Source organism: Hydra vulgaris, chromosome 08, assembly GCF_038396675.1.
Source record: "Hydra vulgaris chromosome 08, alternate assembly HydraT2T_AEP".
Classification (NCBI taxonomy): Eukaryota; Metazoa; Cnidaria; class Hydrozoa; order Anthoathecata; family Hydridae; genus Hydra; species Hydra vulgaris.
Window position 1 is genome coordinate 14,423,741 of NC_088927.1, and position 20,496 is coordinate 14,444,236.

Here is a 20,496-nt window from a genome sequence, read left to right on the forward strand (position 1 = left end):
ATCGGATTTTCATTGTTAAAGTATGTGTTCTTTATTAAATTACGCTAATTTTTTAGCAATTCCTTATCAAAAAGACTTCTTGATCACACTGCTAGAACTTTTTAATACTACTTTAAATAGAAGACTTCCTTTGCCGACTTTTTTACATATTATCAAAATAAAAATAGCAATATCGTTAATTGGAAATATTTACACTTAAAAAATTTGTTCGACTCTAACACACAACTCGGATACGTAACTAATAACGAAAATACTATTATTTCAAAATTAAATAAAGGTTGAAACAAAAATGTCAAACATTATATACAAACTTACTCTTTCATTGACTCCCCTAACTTTAATTTCGTATGGTATTTAAGGAGAAAAACAAACAAGAGCACCAATAATCCTTTTAATCTTTCTCCTATAAGATCGAGTATTGGAACTAAAACAAACGAACGAGATTTGTCTTATTTCGTTTTGTTTTTTAAACCAAAAAACGCATCTTAATGAGCTGTTACATCATTGATCCAATACAATTACGTTTTTTCTACTTAGAGATATGATTATTTATACAATTTTTCATTAACAACTCGAAGTTGCAAAAAAAGTTTAATCTACGTAAAACATCCTCAAGTCGCTCCTGGCGTCATAGATATTTTATAACCGAAAGAGAAATCATTTTAAACATTATAGAAGAAACTTTTTTGACCATATATTCCAATATTGGTCACACCTAAATATGGCACAGCGCTTGTTTAAAGTTCTAATGTTCCAGACACACGCGATTCTAACATTTTAAGTGTTGAGTTAGATGTTTGAAAAAATGACATTGGAAACTTTAAAGGACATTATCAGATATGCCATTAAAAATATATCGACAAAATATCTCCACGTTGTTGGAAGTCTTCCTACTATAGTTACGGAACCTACAGAACTGTTAGCAAGTTTTTATCAAATTGTTTACGAAAACGAGCGTAGGAAATTATTATCGATTTACTTTAAGAAACATACTGTTATCTCCTTTACCTATACCTTCTTCAACGTCAATTAAATAATATGGTCTAAACGAGAAGTGAAAATGTTGAACATTTTTACCAAGAGTAATAATTGTATTTAACAAGCAATTTATTCAACTTAAACTTCAATAATCTTGCATTTAGCGCGTATATTTATCAAGGAACTAATGTTTATAATGATCAAAATTTAGACAACCAATACTACTCTTCATGTATTTCTATCAGCTATTTTAAATATTATTACACTTTTTATGTCTGCGTTCTTTTGAACAAAATAAATATGAAATCGATTTAAAATCACAGATACAAATAAGTAAATATATAACTAGCCCATATTTTTCTTATGAAATGAAAAAAAACAACAAAATTTCTCTTTGCTTTCAAATTGGACCAACTCACAGTGGAGTATTTGTATGATAAAAGCGCTCAAAAGTGTTTTATGGATTTTTATTTTTACTTTATTAGTTTAAAAACAAAATTTGATTAAAATTAAATGTTTAATTAAGAAAATAAAATTTTCTAAAGAGAAATTTACTGTTAATAAAAAAACATATTTACTTATCAAAGCTTTATGCTGAGATCATGATATTGACTGCTCATTGGAAAAAGGCAACGCTTTTTTGTGCCGTTTTGATCTAGAACTACTTATGCATGGGTCTGAACTCAATAGCAGCCCATTTAATACGTCTGTATTGCGATCGATACGAAAAAACCTTTGACTAAAATTTGTGTGTACTGCCGAAAGTGTTTGTTTTGGGCTACAGCTGCCTCCTCGGAGAACTGGCCGATAGGGTAGATTGCATTAGTTATTACTTCGGCACCATGCATCAAAACTTTATGCATAGTTGGAGACATGGGATACCAATCATACAGATTGATATACAGTTTAGCAGTTTAATGAGAAAAAGCGTAGAATTTAACAACATTTTTTTCTACTTCAAATGACTTCAAGAATAACGTGTAAACCTTTTATCAAATCCAAGTTAACACAAGTTATTTAAAATGACTTCAAGAGTAACGTGTAAACCTTTTATCAAGTCCAAGTTAACACTAGTTATTTTTGAAGATAATTCCGGGTTTGAAAAAAATCCTCTTGATGTATTACCAAACCTTACTTTAGATATATCTACTTAATGCTCTAATTTTTATTTGAAATATGTTTTTATTTTCTTCTTTGCTTCTTTGACAAATTTGTTTTCCTCGACTGATCAAGCTTGCCACTTTTGTAAAGATATTTTATAAGCTAAATGAAGAAGCGATTCAAAATAGCGGTTCTTGCATGAACAATTTAGAGTGCAAATGAGTTTCTGTATTGACTGGCTATTTTTTATTCAATTTATTAAAATCTTTTAATGTTTGTCCACAAATGTAGCACCTCGTAGTTGATGTAGTATGAGTTGCAGCGTTGCACACTTTACTATCTAAAAATGTAAAAAGCAAGGTAGGCTTTATTTTTCTAATTTCATTGGACAACCTTGTTTCCTTGAGATTTCTTATTTGGTTATTTACGTGCTTTATCTTGTCCATTGTTATGTCTTTAGATTCACTAATGAAACGTATTCGAATGGGCCTGCAGAACCTTGGAGATGAGGTGACTGGGTTTTACCATATATTTTTTTCCTGTTAGCAATCAATTATAACAATCATTCTCAGTGATACTAAAGAACTTTAAATAATATTTGAATCAATGTCGGTGTTATTTTGAAATTTTTGCTTAAGTTTTGCTTGCTGCGATCCATTACAGTCCCATTTTGATATTAAAACAATATTTTTATGTTCTTCAATTGAACACTTTTCTACAACCACTGAGAATAATTTTTTTAAGCGAAATGTGGTTCGGTCAAGCAATGCTTGTAGTTGAATTTCTGCTGTTGTTTTGGTTACTTGTATCGATTCCTTATAAGGATAACATTCTTTTTTGGCTTGTTGTATTATTGAGTAGCAGGGGTAGATATTTTTGCTTCTACTTTGAATAAGTTCCCACTGTTTTCTGGTAAAATTATTTTTTGCAAATAGTGCCAGTGCCTCTTGTGATGTTAATTTGTTGACAGTCACTTTTTTAAAAGCAAAGTTAAATGCTTTTCGGTATTTCCTTGATCTGGTAGGCGTGACAGTAACTTATTTAATAAATTTTGAAACATCAGTATTTCCAGAAGTGTACTGTCTCATTCTGCATTTCCAGAAGTGTACTGTCTCATTCTTGTCAGCATTTCCAGAAGTGTACTGTCTCATTCTTGCTTCATCATTTAGATCTATAAATGATTTTGATGGTTGTCCAGGCTTCTGTCGAATGTTTATTGACCAATAAGGTAAGCTCGATGCTTAATTTGAGCTATTTTTATTGTTTTTTATAAAACTTTCTTCTTTATAATTTGTAGCTATCTATCTTTTCTTAAAATTGCTCTTAAAGAATTTTAAAATTGTTATTATGGTACTTTTTTGATATATTAGATATTTCATAACTGTTATAAGGTGTTCTTCCAATAACAAAAATTTTTCATCAAATTTTTTACCTTTACAATCTTTAATTATTTCATATAACTTTTTTCTAGTGAACAACTTTTTGACTTTTGTCGAATCTACGTCATAAGTAATAAAATAAGTAATACATAGTGGTGTGTCCTTAAGGAACGACAAACAAAATATATTTTTTTGTTTGAGATTTTATACTTTAATAGTTTAATATATAAGACACAATTTAAGATTTACGTAGTTTAGTTAAGTTTGTGCAAAAATATTTAAAAATTAGACAACGAGACTTTATTTTATAGCTATTTCAAGACTTTTTACGAGGTTATGTATATTACGAAATGGTTTATAAAACTATTTTTGAAGCGTTAAAATAAAAGTGGCGGACGTTGGCGGATAGTTTTACAAAAGTATTTGATTGTTTACAGCCTATAGTCATTGCTGTTAAAAAAATTATAGTTCGACAAGGTCATACCTGTAAACAAAAACATTATTATTATATAATTTTATATAAAATTTAAAACTCATATTATTTATCATAAAAAACGCTTTATATTATGCACAATAACGACAGAAATATAATGTATTTTTATTTTAAAATATAGTTCATACGTTCAACAATATTATAACAATAGCTGCAATAGCAAATGTCACAACTTTTTGAATTTTTTTCCCACGAAATTCTAAATAATAACGCCACGTTCTGAACAATAGGAAAAATCGAGAAGAATTTTCTGTTACATAATCTAATGAAGCAATTATTTAGCTTAAAAATAATAAAGTTAATAAGATTTTTTTTGCGAACTTGATTTTTTGACTTTTGAGCAATTTTGTCATACAAAGACTTGCGACTGCTGTTCTTCAAGTTTCGCCTTCGAATTTGCCTGAAAAGATTATAAAGAGTAAAAAATGATTTAAATTTGATCGCAAAGTATAACGCATAAACTTTTATGGAAGTTTTACTTTATAACGAACAAACCAAATCTATAAATCCGTTTACTATGGAAGTCGATCAAAACATGACTAGCATTATGACCAAGACTTTAAAATGCAAAAAAAAAAATTGCTTTTCTTTGATGCATTTTTATGCAAATAGGTAATTTTAATAACAATAATTCTAAATTTTCTACAACGTTTGATATTAACGATGTTGAAGTTTGGAAACAAACAAAATGGTCTTTTTAACTCAAAATTAAAACCGCTTCACTTTAACAATTTGAATAGTACCAACTTTTTCAATCCGACCTTGAAAATTCAAATGGTGCTGTTTTACAATTAATACTTTAAAAATCAATCGACTGGAAATAACAATATTTAAAAATAGAAAGGAACCTTTTTTATTTGTATTAAGCGAAATAATTTATTTTGTTTTTTATAATAATAAACAAGTTGTAAAAGAAAGAACGTTAATTTTTCTTATTTAAACAAAAATGTCTCTTTTTTGTGATAGAAAACGATACCATAAAAATAAATTTAATTTAGAGAACGATGATTCAAAAAGTAATAAAAAGATCAATTAAATCAAGTTAAAAACTATATCAAAAATCTTCAAAATCAACTTACAAAATATTCTACTAAATCAACAATAAATTGGAATTATATGAAAAATGCGAATATTTAAAAAAATCCAAACACAAAAAAGAAGAATTGTTAAGAAGTAGAAAAAATTTAAAAAAAAGAAAATTCCTAGAAAAAATGTTTATATAGAACAACCAAAACGTAAAAAACGAAAATATTTAGACGAAGAAAGGAAAAATTCTTAGGAAAAAATGGAAAAAATAGTTGAAAAAAATCTTTTAAAAAATTAAGTATTAGCTCCTTCTTACGTTTGTTTTCAAGGTTTTTAAGAAGTTAACGCCGTCGACGCTACTCACGGTTTATGGAGAAATTGCATTATTCATCATAGAGCAAATTTTTCTAGTTCTTTCATGCAGAATAACGGTGAAAAAAACAAAAAAAAGAAAAATTGAATAAAAAAAGTTTAATTGAACTTGGTTACACTCGTGCTTTAAAAGACGTCAAAAACAAAATAATACCATTTAAAAAAAAGAATTTTGACTCGGATAATGATTAAACAGAAAGAGTGTTATAAAAAAATTTGCTTTCTTATTTTAATGTAATTTGATCAAAAAGTTGGTTTCAATAGCAAAATATATGAGAGCGGCTGACGGAAACCGTTATACGCCCAACACAGTTAGATATGTTACAATCGAAGATGTTTAGCGAAAGCCGAAGATGAAAATTGATTATTGCGAGAAGCAAAAAGCAGAAATGAAAGTATTGAATATAACGCTATATTAAACGAAAAGTGTTCTGGTTTTATTACAGCTCAAAGGCAAGATGAAACTATTCCTGTCAATTATCAAAAATTTACTCACGATCTAACTTCGAATGTAGCAAATTTAATATCCTTTACTATGAAATTAAACGAATGGACTTTACCGCAAAATTAGATGTTTGAATTTGATTTACACATTTATAAAAAAATTAAACACACTTACAAATTCGCAAACACTAACGATGATTTAGCTTTATTAAATAAAATATATTTAGTACCGAACATTGCTTACCATTTATACAAAATTATAAAAGTTTATCCCAATTTTCAAAAAAATACTACTACTTGCGCAAACAACGCAATATCAATTTGCGTTTTCGATCGTTGTAAGACCTAGTTAAAAATAAATATATAAAAATAATAAAATTTGAAGGAATATAGAGAAAAAATTTTTAATAATAATTTAGGGGATTAGAAGAAAACGATCTTGATTATGATGCCACTTGGAAAGAAACAAAAGCTCTTACACAATCAAACGACGCTAACGCGTTAATTAAAGCATTAAACGAAGCCGCCGCCGAATATCAAACTCGTCATTAAACGAGATATATAAAGGAGAAAATGAATGGAGTAAAAAGGGTTTGGATTTAGAGTACAAATGTGTCTTTTATGGATATTTTATAAATTAAAAGCTGTTACGGCAAAAGGAAAGAGCCTAATTTGAATTTTACTTCGAAAAATGACATGAATCAATTTTTAGAATTTATAAGAGATTATACTGCCGTCACGTAACAGCTCTTGCTAACGTCGGTTTAGCTACTAAAAATCCTACTATTTACGTAAACATATATAGAATAAAACTAACTTTGCCATTAAAAAAATCGTTATACATTAATAGTAAAAAAGTTAATCCTTATACTTTACCTCGTTTCGATCATTACGAACAAGTGGTTACAAATCTGTAAGATACTACAGAAACTACTGTTATTTTAAGGAATATAAAAACGGCGGACGTTGTACCTCATTGCATTTTATTTTCATTGCAATCGAAAAAAAATAAATAATTATTAATATTTAAAGTAGAAGAAAATCGATAAAAGAAATCGACCATTTGAGCGAATTCTGTTTAACGCCAGCCGATATGGCTTGCAGTTATATAAATAAAATTACTTTTAACAATTTTAGAAGAACATTTGGCAATTCTCCTGGTAAAACTTTTGAATTGGATCTTAATGACAAAGTAGACGATCAACAATTTTGCTATCGAAGTTATGCTTCGTGGTGTGAAGAAAACACTTCTTTTACTTTAAATATTAACAAATTTTGCTGATTTTTATACAAAAGGCGACGATTCTTTCATCAAAATCGCTTCAAATTATTTTAATAAAGCAAATACAAACCAACCGTTAGTCATAAACACAACGAGCAATTATAATTACATTACCGACAAACCTCCCGCCGTAATTGGAGGAAACAATTCGTTTCAAATTACAGTTCAATTTACAGAAGTTTTAAAGGTCTGCTGACTCTGAATCTTTGATATATCCAGCTCAATTAGTTTAAACCGAAACAGGAGATGATGAAAAGTACATATACTATCCTAAAAAAATTAAATCATCTTAATTTACTATACGACATTTTCATTTTGGTTAAAATGACAATGTTTAAACTGTATTTTTTATTAGCTTACGACTATTTAATTTTTAAAAAAAACATTAAAAAGTCTTTTATATGTTTTTTTCATTTATAAAATAAATTTTATGGCTTAAAGACGAAGTAAAAGAAATGGAACTCGACTTAGACATGATGTAGAGTTGGCAACTAGAAAGATAAAATTGGCCAAACGTCTACTTTAATCAGAAAGGTTAAGTGTTTGATTATCTACAAAAGCAACAAAATGCGTTAAGCGCTCGATTATCTACAAAAGCTTGATTATCTACAAAAGCAAGGAGGTTAAGCGCTCGATTATCTACAAAAGCAACAAAATGCGTAGAAAAACACACTGTTTTACATGCAAAAGAAAAACAAGAAAACGAATTAACAAAAACGAATTCGCGGTTCAGGTTATTTCCTAAAAGAGCTTTCCGGTTATAACTTGCTCAACATGCCGTTGCAAACGCGTCAAGACTTAATTTTTAGAACTATTGTAGACATAACAAAATAAAAAAAAATAACGAATAGAAAAATCAAATTTACATTTTATTAAAAGTTTACATGCATTTATTCTGATGTTTTAATAGAAAAAAAATATCTACTAAACTCAAAGACAATGCAATGCATAAAAAAAGAGGAAAAGTATATTTGCCACCGTTAAAAGGAGCAGGTAAAAAACGTTTAAGGAAACTGAAGCGCGGTAACTTTTTTCCATTGTTAGCTGCTCTTGTAGCGCCCGCTTTATTGTCTTCTTTTAAATCACGTTGATTAAATGAAACCGTTTTTTTTTAAATCGTCATAATAAGTACGTCAAGCGTAACTGTTTATTTTAACTTTGAATGAAAACCATCGACTTTAATTTTAAAGCATCAAACTTTAAATCATTAAAAACCTAAGTTTAGTCGACTTTCGCTTAAGCTATATCAACGTTAAATATAGAAATGTGTTTATGTTATTAAACGTTTATAAAATTAAAATAATACACAAAATTTATGTTATGTATTGTAAAATAATAAATAGCAGTTATATTTTCTAACATGATAATTCGTCTTAACAGTTATATTTTCTCACTTGATAATTATATGCTTTAAACTTTAATTCTTTAGTTTCTGAGAAATATTTATTAGTTTAATAAAATCTAACTTATTTTATAAACATATTAACAATATTTCTTAAACGATGCTGTTTTCCGGTATGTTTTGTAAAGAACTTTGAAAAAAAAAAAACATTTTAAATTTAAGTCGATGCAATTTCGTCGCCTTTAATTATTTGTCGACTTAATCAGCATTTTGATACTTAAACTGTCGACTTAAACGGCACGCAGAAATATATATACATATGTTTACTTTAATATTAGAATTTAAACATTGATTAAATGTTGTTGCGAAAGCAAAGAGAAAGTAAACACTGATTGTTTTTTGAATTATATTTACTTAATACTCTGGTAAAAGGTTTTACTGGACCAATAGAATTACGGAACAAAAGAAAAAAAAGAAGATAAAACATAGATATCTTTTAACAATTTTTAACTTATGTGTTGTAATTTAACGGGTTTCAAATCTAAATTTTTTTTGTTTCAACTTTTTAAACGATCCAATTGAACTCTTTGACTTGGATACTACAAAAAACCATTATGGTAAAGATGCTGAAAGAGAAAAAGTTTTTTAATCTTGTTAATTTCTTGTTTTAATAAGATAGCGCGCTAGCACACACAAGAGTTGTTTACTACTTTTATACAAAACTTTTTCCAATAACGATTCCGAAAAATTTCTGACAAAGAAACGGTCTAGATGTTAAGTTTGTATGAAAATCCCTGGTCAAAAACAGACTTGAACTTAACAATAAATTGAAAGTCAAGTGAAAACTTGTCAAAACTAACTGACAAAACAAAAATAGGAAAACAGTGGTATCAATAAAAGACACAGGGCTTGATCATTCTTTAATTTTCTATGACATAAGATTGTATTCTGATTTTAAAAGCGTGCTTATTGCCAATAAAAAGAGACCAAAAAAATTAACAGTAATATTAATAATTATCATTATTTTTAAAAAAATTATTATACAATATGTAAAAATCATTCTAAAAAAAAATTCTTATTACTTTTAATTAATATAAAAAACGATTCCATCGTTAAAGAAAAAAAAAATTGAAATAACTCTAACTTTTTATAAACCAGATATAACTAATTAAGAATTTCTCGAAATAAATTTAATTTGAGAAGAGATTTTTTAATATAAAAATTTAAATTTAAAAATTACAATTCTACATCAAAAAAACAAAAAATTTTGCATCATATAAAATTATTGTTATCACTTATTCTCGTGCTGACAATGGAGGTCAATACTTATAGATCACACTGTTCTCTAAACAAGTCATTTGATTCAAAGCGTATTTATTGCACATAAAAAAAAGAGAGACTAAAAAACTAATAATAAAAGTTAAAATCAACATCATTTTAAAAATTATAAATATACAAAAAGTTATTTATTATATAATTAAACCCCTTTTCCCTAACGAATGTGTTTTTCAAAACATTTAAAAAATAACCTTTTAGTTAATTCGACATATCTGCCTTACATAACATAATATGATTTTATTAACTCATGAAGTTTGATATTTAAATTAAAAAAAAAAAAAAGACACAAGTCTTAGGAGAAACATGTTTGCCACTTTATCCATCCAAAGAAAGAAAGGAAACATTTTTTAATTAAGTTTCTCATAATGATATTAGAGCAATAAAATCCATCTGCTAAATTCATAGCAACAAAACCTTTATTTTTCTGAAATAGATCAAGGTCTGTCATGAAAATTGACTCTCTGAATTCATTACTTCTTTAAAGATTACCAGTATTTGTTAAATCACCAGCAGTTTTGCTTAAAAAAATTAATATTCTGTGACAATTAGGATCATCTGCTTTTTAAGAGTCGTCTTAAAAAGATATCATAACGACAGCAAGACCCTCTAGTATTTTGTCAAACTTACCAAAGATGAATTATTTCCGCCGCATATCTTTGTGGTACATTAAACGTACTCAAATAATTTTGTTGTGTATTTTATCGACTCATCTTTATGTTTAAAATGATTTGCTACATTTTTAAGAGTAACTACAGAGTGTCAAAAGTCTTTTTTATTTACAATTTTTGAAAACAAAGAAACTTTTTAAACTATGCAATGTTAACCCTTTCGATACCGACGGGACATAGTAGTTTTAACAGATAAACTTTAATTTATACGCTATTTTCCATCTGTTGGTCATTAAAATGCTAGCTACCAATCTTATCTAATATTTTTGCTAAAGTCATAATAACAGATAGTCATAATAACGGCCAGTTGGGCCGTTTTATTCTTTTTAATCAATTAAAGTTAAAGTTTTGAATTTATGTTGAAAATAGTTTATTTATCTTGCCCAGACTACCAATAAGTGTACAAAAATCTAAAAAGTGGCGAACTTTACAGAAGAACAGTGCTTCCATTATTTCATATGAGATCTAGAATCAGCTGTTTTTTTGAAAACAATTTATTAACAATGTCTTGTTGAAATTGTGAGTAGAAACGCTTCAACCAAATTTACTTTTACCAGTCGCATCATAAACTCAAACGCCACATAACAAAGCAGCATTCAAATTGTGTCTCTATAAGAGCAACTTTTTGCAAAAATCAGACAGAGCTCAATAGTGACCCTCCTCAAAATTGCTAATTTTTTAATATCTTGTGCTATTCATACTAGAAGCTCAGTTCCAAAAAATTTAAAAAAAATTTATTGGTTCTTTAGATATTAAATGTCAAAGTTTGACTAAATTTTTTGAAATATTGACCAAATGGGGTCGAAGGCTTTTTTAAACTCGAAAAAAAAGTATATACTTTACAATGAGTACTTGACTTGATTATTGTTTATTGGTTAGTTCAGACCGAAAATTAATGAAGTTGGTAAAAACAAAATTTTTTCTTGACTGAATATCATGCTTCAAAGTATGCAAAAACGATTTTTTTTGTCATTTTTGATCTTTAATTTCATTCGAAGCCGTGAATATCCCTTTTTTTTTGGCTATTATAAATCATTACCTAGTTAAATACCTAAAAGTATAAAAACGCCTATGGGAAAGTAATGGCTGCAAAATCCAACTCAAGTACTAATATTCCAATCTTTTGACACAATAATTGCGACATGATAATGGTTAAAGCCCTGGGTTAAAGCCCTGGGTTCACTGTAAACTTAAATTAAAAAAAACTTGCTTTTTTAAATTAAATTTAAAAAATTGACCTTTTAATCTACCTTATTTATAAAAAATACCTATTGCTTATTGCAATAGGTCAGAAAAAAATATAAATCTCTTTTGTGTATTTTTAGTTAGTTAAGGTTTTTTACTTTTTAAAAACATTTTGATTAAATGTCTTAAAAAAGTATTACTTACGACACATGCTGTTGTTTTGAAAGAATAATTGTGAACTTTACATGCGACCTTTAGGCAGCATCACAGAATGTATGATTTACCTAGTAAGGGAATATAAAATTTACCTAGAATATAAGATTTACCTGGTAAGATCCCTAATAAAGGATGCACAACAGAAAAAGGCAAAGAAAGATCCCTATAAACAACTAGATAAAAAAACAGTATTTTGGTTGAAAGACAATTCAGCGAAGATATTACCCGTGAAGTTTAGAGAGGGTCAAAAGGACTACTTCGGGAAAAAAGGCATAAGTATGCATATAAAAGCATCATATTTGGAAAACAGAAAAAAGAATTTAGTTCGATATTTTGGTAGATACGTGTTTAGCATTTTTAACAAAGAATACTTTAAAAAAAATGTTGGCGAAGTTAACTTTATTGAAACACACACTTAATTTTGTTGGCGGGAAAAATTGTAAAATAAATCATATAAAATACTCATAAAAATATAATAATTTTAAAATCAAGTTGATCTTTGGTCTGCATTTTGTGATGCTTTTTTTACTACTAGCAGAGTTAGCATTCCGAAAGTTAACTGAAAACTTTATGTAAAAATAAGGTTCTAATTGATGGAAGAAGTGCTTCAAGATATTGAGGTTTATCAAACTTTTTAAAAAATTGTTATTTTAATTTAACCCACATGTTTAAAGAAGTGCTTATCAATCTTCTAGATCATCTTTTACCACTTTATTTTTGCGTTCGCTCATTATTCTATTCAAAGAAGCTTGTGAACTTGCATAAAATCAATTCTTTATTGAAAAGAACAAATTTATTCATAAAAGAAATCAATAAAGGTTCTTAAAACTCCATCGAATAAATTTTAGACATTTAATAAAGGTTATTTTGATAGCCAATTAATTTTGTTAAAAACATACTCTAGCGTTTGAACTGTATATCAGTATGACTGAAAGATGCAATAATAAAGTGAAAATCAAATAAAGTTGTGTAATTTTTTAGTTTAAATAATAATACCATAACGTTTAATGCAAATATTAAATTATTTTAAGTATTGCATGCTCCTACAGATATTAATAATATTTAAACAACAAAATATTTTAATTATATCAGTTTTATTATTTATTTGCTTATTAGGATATTCTAAAATTTATATCAGTTTTTAAAAGGTTTTTTGGTTACAGTTCCGTTTATTTTTAATCGGTTCGGTTCCATTCGCTTTTTTTGTTTTGGTTATTACCGAAAGAATGATTCAGTGTAATGATTAAAGCTATTGGTTTAACTGCTTAAGTAGTTAAATATAAAATTATGTTGCTATTAACAAAATTTTGAAATATTAAGACTTTTTTGCAACACTTTTCCTTCACACAATCTCAACCTAATGGTTGAAGTTGTGTGAAGGAAAAGCATTGCCTTTGTTAAAATTTTGGGTCTTTGATATTTTTTTTAAATGAGGTAGGGTTAGACATTGTATTTAACATTGATCTTTTTAAATGTAAATATAATTTTTTAAATAAGGTAGGGTTAGAATTGTATTAAACATTGATCTTTTTAAATGTAAGTATATAAATAATAAGTTTCATCTGCTTCAGAAGAAAAAGTTGATTTCTTTGACTTGAACTTTAATAATATGAGAAACTACTATAACCTGCATAAAAAAGGATTCGCCAATGAAAAGCTCTTAACTAGTTGGTTTATTGAAGGTTATAAATCTGTTGATCCAAACAAAAAAGTTATCTGATTACTGTATCATTTTTTATCTTTAGTTAAAATATATTATAACTAAAGATATATTTTTAGTTATAAGTTGTAAAACTTTTCTTTTTCATTCTTTGTTATAAACATCATGGAAAGAAAATATTTCAAATCGAAAAACATTTATACCTCTTAAAGAAGTTACAGAACCAAATATGTAACAGCTAAGACGAAGCATATGCAAAAATAAAGGATAAACCAACAATTTTCTTGTAAATATTCTTCTGAATACGCCTTTGTTTACAAAAAGTGTGCTGGGTTTTAAAAACGCTAACAATAAGATAAACAATAGCGCTTTTAAACTGGCCAGGCTATGTATTTTATAACAATTTTTTTATAACCAATGGAAAAACAGATACATCTAACAAGCTTATTTTTTTTCATCTCAAAGTAATTTAGATTTTGGTATTTGATGCATTAAAATGTTGGTGAAGCGTTGTGGTCTGTAACCAGTACTTACAGCCTTGTTAAAAGTCGTATTTTATATTTAATTTTTATAATTTTTGGATCTAAATCATTTTAAAGTTGTTTTTTTAGCTATATATCACTTGAACCACAGATAATTGATAAATTATAGCTGGGATTTTAATTTCCCGACAACATTTTTTTAGTAATTTTTTCTCACAGATTTATTTTATTTTAACTCTTCAAATTTCAATAAAATTTTATTGTTTTTAGAAACTAATAATTAATAAAAATGTTTAAAAAAGGTACACTGCTGAAGAAGTGGCTGCATTGATAATGCAAGAGGATACACCTTTAGATAATTCATCTGATACAGATATTGAAGAAAGTGATGAAGATATTTTTGACTTTGAAGTTAAAAACTTTTTTATAAAATATTGCTTGTGTGTTTGTTTTTTTTTTTTTAAAAAAAAAGCACAAACACACAAGCAATTTTAAAAATAAAAAAAATGTATTTATAAAGGAGAATAAAATTATATTATAAACAAAGTACAAACCCACAAGCAATATTAATTATTCTAAAAAAGAAAAGATTTATTTATAAAAAAATTTTACTTAAAAAAACAAACCCGCAAGCAATTTAGTAGCTAAACTTTATATAAAAGGTTAGTTTTTTGTGCATCAAAGACGACAAAGAAAGTTGAGGAAGAGTTCGTATTAGGTAGAAATCTCAAATAATTCGTATTAAGTAGAAATCTCAAATAATTTCTGTTTTTTATAAAATAACTAATTTTTATTTGGTATTTGTTTTGTAATGGCTAGTTACGCTGGAGTTGTCTCCAACAAAATTCATCGTGTGGAGCGTGTTATTGACATAAATGTATTTATGAATCCTAACGAAATTTTCAACAAGAAATATCAAGAAAATCGAGCTCAGGAAATTTATCAAAAAAATATCTCTAATTGTTGGCGAAAATAAAGTCAGTAGTTTGACATACAATACCTAAAAAAACTGGGTGATAAAAATGAATTAAAAAGAAGATGCGATTCTCGTGAATGAAACAAGTATACAATTGTCTGGTAGTAACCAGAACATAAACTCTAAGATACGGAGTGACTTTGGTCTTTTAATAACCGTTAAATGTGACCCTCTAATTGAGGACGATGAAATTTTAGCACAAATGCAGCCCTTTATAAGCGAGTTATACTCAGTAACTCACACAACATACCGTTTTAACAGAAACATGAACGACGGTCGTAAGCTGACTCGAATAAAGCCTTCAGTAAGACTAGAAGAAATCCCACATACGATCGAAATTGATGGAATAAATATCGCTCTACATTTTGCAGGGAAACCTTTTCTCTGCAAGACTTGCTGCAACTCACACCCTCTCCAACAACGATGCATCTCACACAAAGAAACCTCAAAAATTATTAAAAACTCAACAGAAAAATCCAAAAAATAAAACAGCCTCTCGGAATAAATAACGATTGAAAATATCACGCTTGCTAAAAAGAAAACTGATAGTAAAATACCTGCCAGTGCTTCCACTGAACCAAGCTTTTAAGTCGTAAAAAGCCGTTACCAAAAACGAGAAGAAAAACTATAACTAAAAAGAAACAGCGAAAGTGGAAGCGACGTTGAAGAAGGCGGTTTGATCGAAACAAAAAACGACAAAATTATTTGAAGCAGAAATTCTCCATCGCCGACTCAAAAGGAAGGATCGAAAAGAGTTGCACGACAAAGGGCGGTATGAATAAATATTTAGTTTATAAAGTTTATATCTACAAAAATTTTTTATTTTATACATTTTTGTTTTTTTACATTTTTATATTCTAAGAAAATGTATTCTAAAACCATCTGTCATTATGTCTTCTGCACATTCTTTCACTCTCATTTGTCATGTCATTAAAAACCGCACTCAAATACAAATGGAGGCAATAAAAATCTTTTCTGTCAATATATGCGGCCTTGGTGACGCAAATAAGCAAAAATTATTATTAAAAAACTAAAAAAAATGAATTACGATTTTTATCTTCTGAAAGAAACCCATTTAAACACGCAAGACGCAGAAAACTTTATTCGACAATGGAATAATCCAGGCTTTTTCTCGAGTGGTACGTCACTCACAGGTGGTACTTTAATTTTAACTAACCAAACTATTATAACTTTAAAATAATTGAACATACCGATGACGTAAACGGTCATTTTAATTATATCGTTGTGAAATAAGATTACCACAATTTTCTTTTAAATAATATATACGCAAAATCCGGATCAAGCCAAGCTGATCAGTTCGAAAGAAAAAAATTTATTTCAAAAAATTATCAAAAAAATTTAAAAAAATAACAATTCTAGATACCATTTTATAATCCTTGGGGGCGATTTTAACATGGTTCTGAAAGAAATGGATCGGCACCCACAAATAAATCGAAAAAAATGTCTCTCAACCGAGGCCTTCAAAACATTATTAAAAGAGCTTAACGTAGATGACACGTGGAGGAAATTTAATCCTTGCACAAAAGAATATACTTATAAATCTACCAATAACACCACATTCTCCCGCTTAGATCGCTTATATATTAGCAAACACATGCGACAATTAATAAACATAGAACACGAGCCGATGACTTTTTCCGACCACCACAATTCAATATGCGCCACCATCACTCTTAAAAACTTAGATATTGGAAAAGAACTATGGATCTTAAACAACAAAATTTTAAATAACCAAAATTATAACGAAAAACTAACAAAAATTATAAATTTAGCCAACCAAAAAAATTAATGAGTCTGACAATAAAACATCTCACTGGGATTCTCTAAAAGAAGAAATTAAAATTCTTTCAAAAAATTTAGCAAAACGGAGGCAAAAAAGAGCCGTCAAGAAGATAATAAACTTAAAAAACAGCTAAAAAACTCTCTCAAAAAAGAGCCTTTTAATCCCAAGATGAAACATCTTAGTGAAAACCTTAAAATAAAGCAACAAACCTTTGAAATAAACAAACTAAACGGCGCAAAAATAAGGGCTAAAATAAATAGGAGGACGCATAGCGAAAAATGCAGCAATTTCTTTTTTCAACTTGAAAGAGCTAAATTATCTAAACAAGTAATCATTAACATCAAAGATAAGAACGGAAACGAAAAAAATAACACAGCTGATATCATTAAAACATTTGAAATATTTTACAAAAACCTTTATAAAAACAGTAAAAACGATGTCACGCTGCAAAAACATCTACTCAAAAATACAGATATAAAAAAAATTTTTGAACAACAAAAGCATTCACTAGATAAACCGATTGATTTAGCCGAAGTCAAAAATGCAATAAAAACAATGAAAAACAACAAATCACCCGGCAAAGATGAACTAACCGCAGAATTTTATAAATCTAACATTAATAGTTTAGGAGAAAGTTTAGTTAAAGTCTTAAACAATATCATTCAGAAAAACAAAATGTCAGAAACCCAAAAACAAGCCATAATAACTTGCCTCTATAAAAAAGGGGATAAAGCCGATATCTCAAACTGGCGACCCATATCTCTTCTCAACACCGACTACAAAATACTTACCAAAATAATCTCAAACCATCTAGCAAATATAATACCGTCAATCATCAAAGAACATCAAACCGCATGCATCCCCCACAGATCCATTTATGAAAACCTTGCATACACTAGAGACGTTATTTACATCGCCAACAAAAATAACTTAGATGCTTCCATCGTATCCATCGATCAAATAAAAGCTCTCGACCGCGTCGACAGAAATTTCTTGTATGACTGCCTATTTAATTTTGGTTTTAGCGTGCAATTTATAAACCTAATCAAAACACTGTACTATGACATAAGTTCACATCTAAAAATAAACGGTTTCCTATGAGAAAAAATAGACATACACAGGGGAGTACGACAAGGACGTCCTCTTTCAATGACACTCTACGTTCTGCAAGCTAAGGTTTTTGCAGGATACATCCGTAAAAATACCGAAATAAAGGGAATAACTCTAAACAACAAAGAGACAAAGCTCCAACAATACGCCGACGACACAAACTTTTACCTCTCTTCAGAAACTCTATAAAAGCTCTAGACAACGCCCTAAATGTATACAAACTAGCCACAGGAGCAAAACTAAATACTACCAAATGCCAAGGCCTTTGGCTCGGAATGAACAGATCTTGAATAAAAGAAAATTTCCTCAATTTTTCCTGGCACAGCAACACTCTCCAGAGTCTAGGTATAACCTTCTCAAACACAAGTAAGTACATAAACCGTCAATGGGATGAGAGTATTAACATCATTAGCAAGAAAATTGTTAGCTGGAAGCGTTTTAAGTTATCCATAAAAGGTAAAACTATCATAATAAATCAAACCCTTTTAAGCAGCTTATGGCATTTAGCCTTTACAATACCCATTCCTTCTGACAAAAAAATCGAAATAATTGAACGTAAAATAGAAAATTTTCTATGGAATAACAGCACCGTAAAAACCCCTAAGCAAACATCAAAACTTCCGATAGACCAGGAAAATTTAAATATAGTCGACGTCAAGAAAAAAATCAAATCTTTACAGCTGAGCTGGATATCAAAGTTGTATAACAAAAACAACGGCGCCTGGAAAGACTCAGCTTCCTACATACTTAATCAATACCGAAACACTAATCAAAGAAACCTTGTCCTTCTCACATCACACTCATATGATTCTTAAAAAACTCTACCTCCGTATTACCAACAAATAATGAAAAGTTGGAATAAATTCTACTTAAAACACAATAACCATAAGAGTCTCACCATCGAAGAAGTGCTAATGCAACCAATATTTTTTAACCAATACATACGCAACAAAAACCAAACTATGAAACCAACTCAAGAATCTATAAATAACAACATAATCATGCTAGGGGACATATCAAAAGTATTTGTCGAGGGCTTTCTGGAAAGCCAAGTTATTGGTATAAAACAACGCCTTTTAACAACCATAATAAATTCATTACCACCCCAATGGAAAAACATGATAAACACCCAAAGTCAAAGCTTCGAATACAACAAAACGTCGTTGTGCATCAGCACCAAAAACAACCATCGAATACGATTCCTTGACTTAACTCCTAAAGCAATTTACAACACTTCCCTAAATAACAACGATAAAAGTACACCCAATAAATTTTACAGATGGAAGGACATTTTCAACAGTATGAATAATTCCTCAACAAAAGAATGGGCCCATTTGTTTATATCCATACACAAAAATGAAAGCAATAACAAAGCCGATGAAATAAAGTATAAACTAATACATTTTGCACTACCCACCAATACAATGTTTAAAAAAGAGGCCATATAACAGACGATCTCTTCCCACAATGTATGAAAGAATCAGAAAACATACAACACATGATGTTTAAGTGTGACAAAGTTCAACCCTTAGTAAAATACACTTTAGCCCTCATTCACTAAATATACCCATAACTAATACCTCTTTAAAACACTTTTAAATCACTACTTTTATTTTCATCAACTTTTGTAAATAAATTTTATATTGGAAAACTAATAACTAACGAACTATTATACATAATAAATTGCAATAGAATGAGGTCGTTCCATGACAAAAAAATTTACCCCAGTAGGACGCTCATGCTGGAAGTCCAAGGCAAAATTAAAAGAATTTTGTCAGACAAATTCCAAATTTCTATTATTAATAATGAAAAGATTTCTTTTCTACAAGAATGCAAAAATATCTGGAGCAGAGGAAATATTTTTAATCTAGAAATTAACAAAGTTCTTGTAAATTAAAATGCCCAGATATATTTTATAGTGAAAATCATTTTATTTTGAAGTTTTCTTTTTCGCTTTTTCGTTTTATTTTCTTCGAATTTTAATTTTTTTCGTTTTTTCGTTTTCGTTTTTGATTTTTTAATTTTTATATAGTGGGATTTTTATTTTCTTAAACGTGAGCCCCCTGGGAGTCTGTCTTTATGTATTTTAATAGTGGAACAGTAGACCACCTTGTATTTTTATTTCTTAACTACTGTAACATTTATTAATACCTCGGCAGGGCAAATGCCCGAGGAGAATAAACTACAATAACTTAAGTTAAAAGTATTAAGTAGAAGAAAAGATTATAAATTGTTTTCTGGAATATAATCCCTTTGATATTATTTCTTTATACTATTTGTTTGCTTTTTTTATTTTGATATTGGCTTTTGATGTTGTTTTAGCTTTTTAATAAAGAAAATTAGTGTAAATCTTTATATTGACTGCTTTTTATTTTGTTAATTTTTTAAACTTTACTACATTTAACTATAAGGTTCAGCCTTTAAAATTAAAAACAATAAAAATTGAATATGTATTTATATGGACCTTATTAAGAATATAAATTAAAAAATACATATAATTTCGACTGATAGAGAAAAGAAAGAGGAGTGGGGGGGGGGGAGATAAAAGGTAGATGGCATATTAATACACGCAATCCTCAGTTACCTCATCCATATTTGCTTGCCTCATTTAAATTTGACATCAATTTCATTACAAAACTG

The 20,496-nt window shown here is 28.4% G+C and overlaps 1 long non-coding RNA gene across 1 annotated transcript in view; it reads right to left on the bottom strand.

The window, feature by feature from the left end:
* Nucleotides 1–9,531: 9,531 nt before the first annotated feature.
* The window catches only part of LOC136084186 (uncharacterized), a 62,402-nt gene continuing 51,437 nt past the window's right edge, over nt 9,532–20,496 (bottom strand). Inside the window, exon 3 of the long non-coding RNA XR_010640383.1 lies at nt 9,532–9,762. This is a non-coding gene — a long non-coding RNA (uncharacterized LOC136084186). The remainder of the gene's footprint in view (nt 9,763–20,496) is intronic.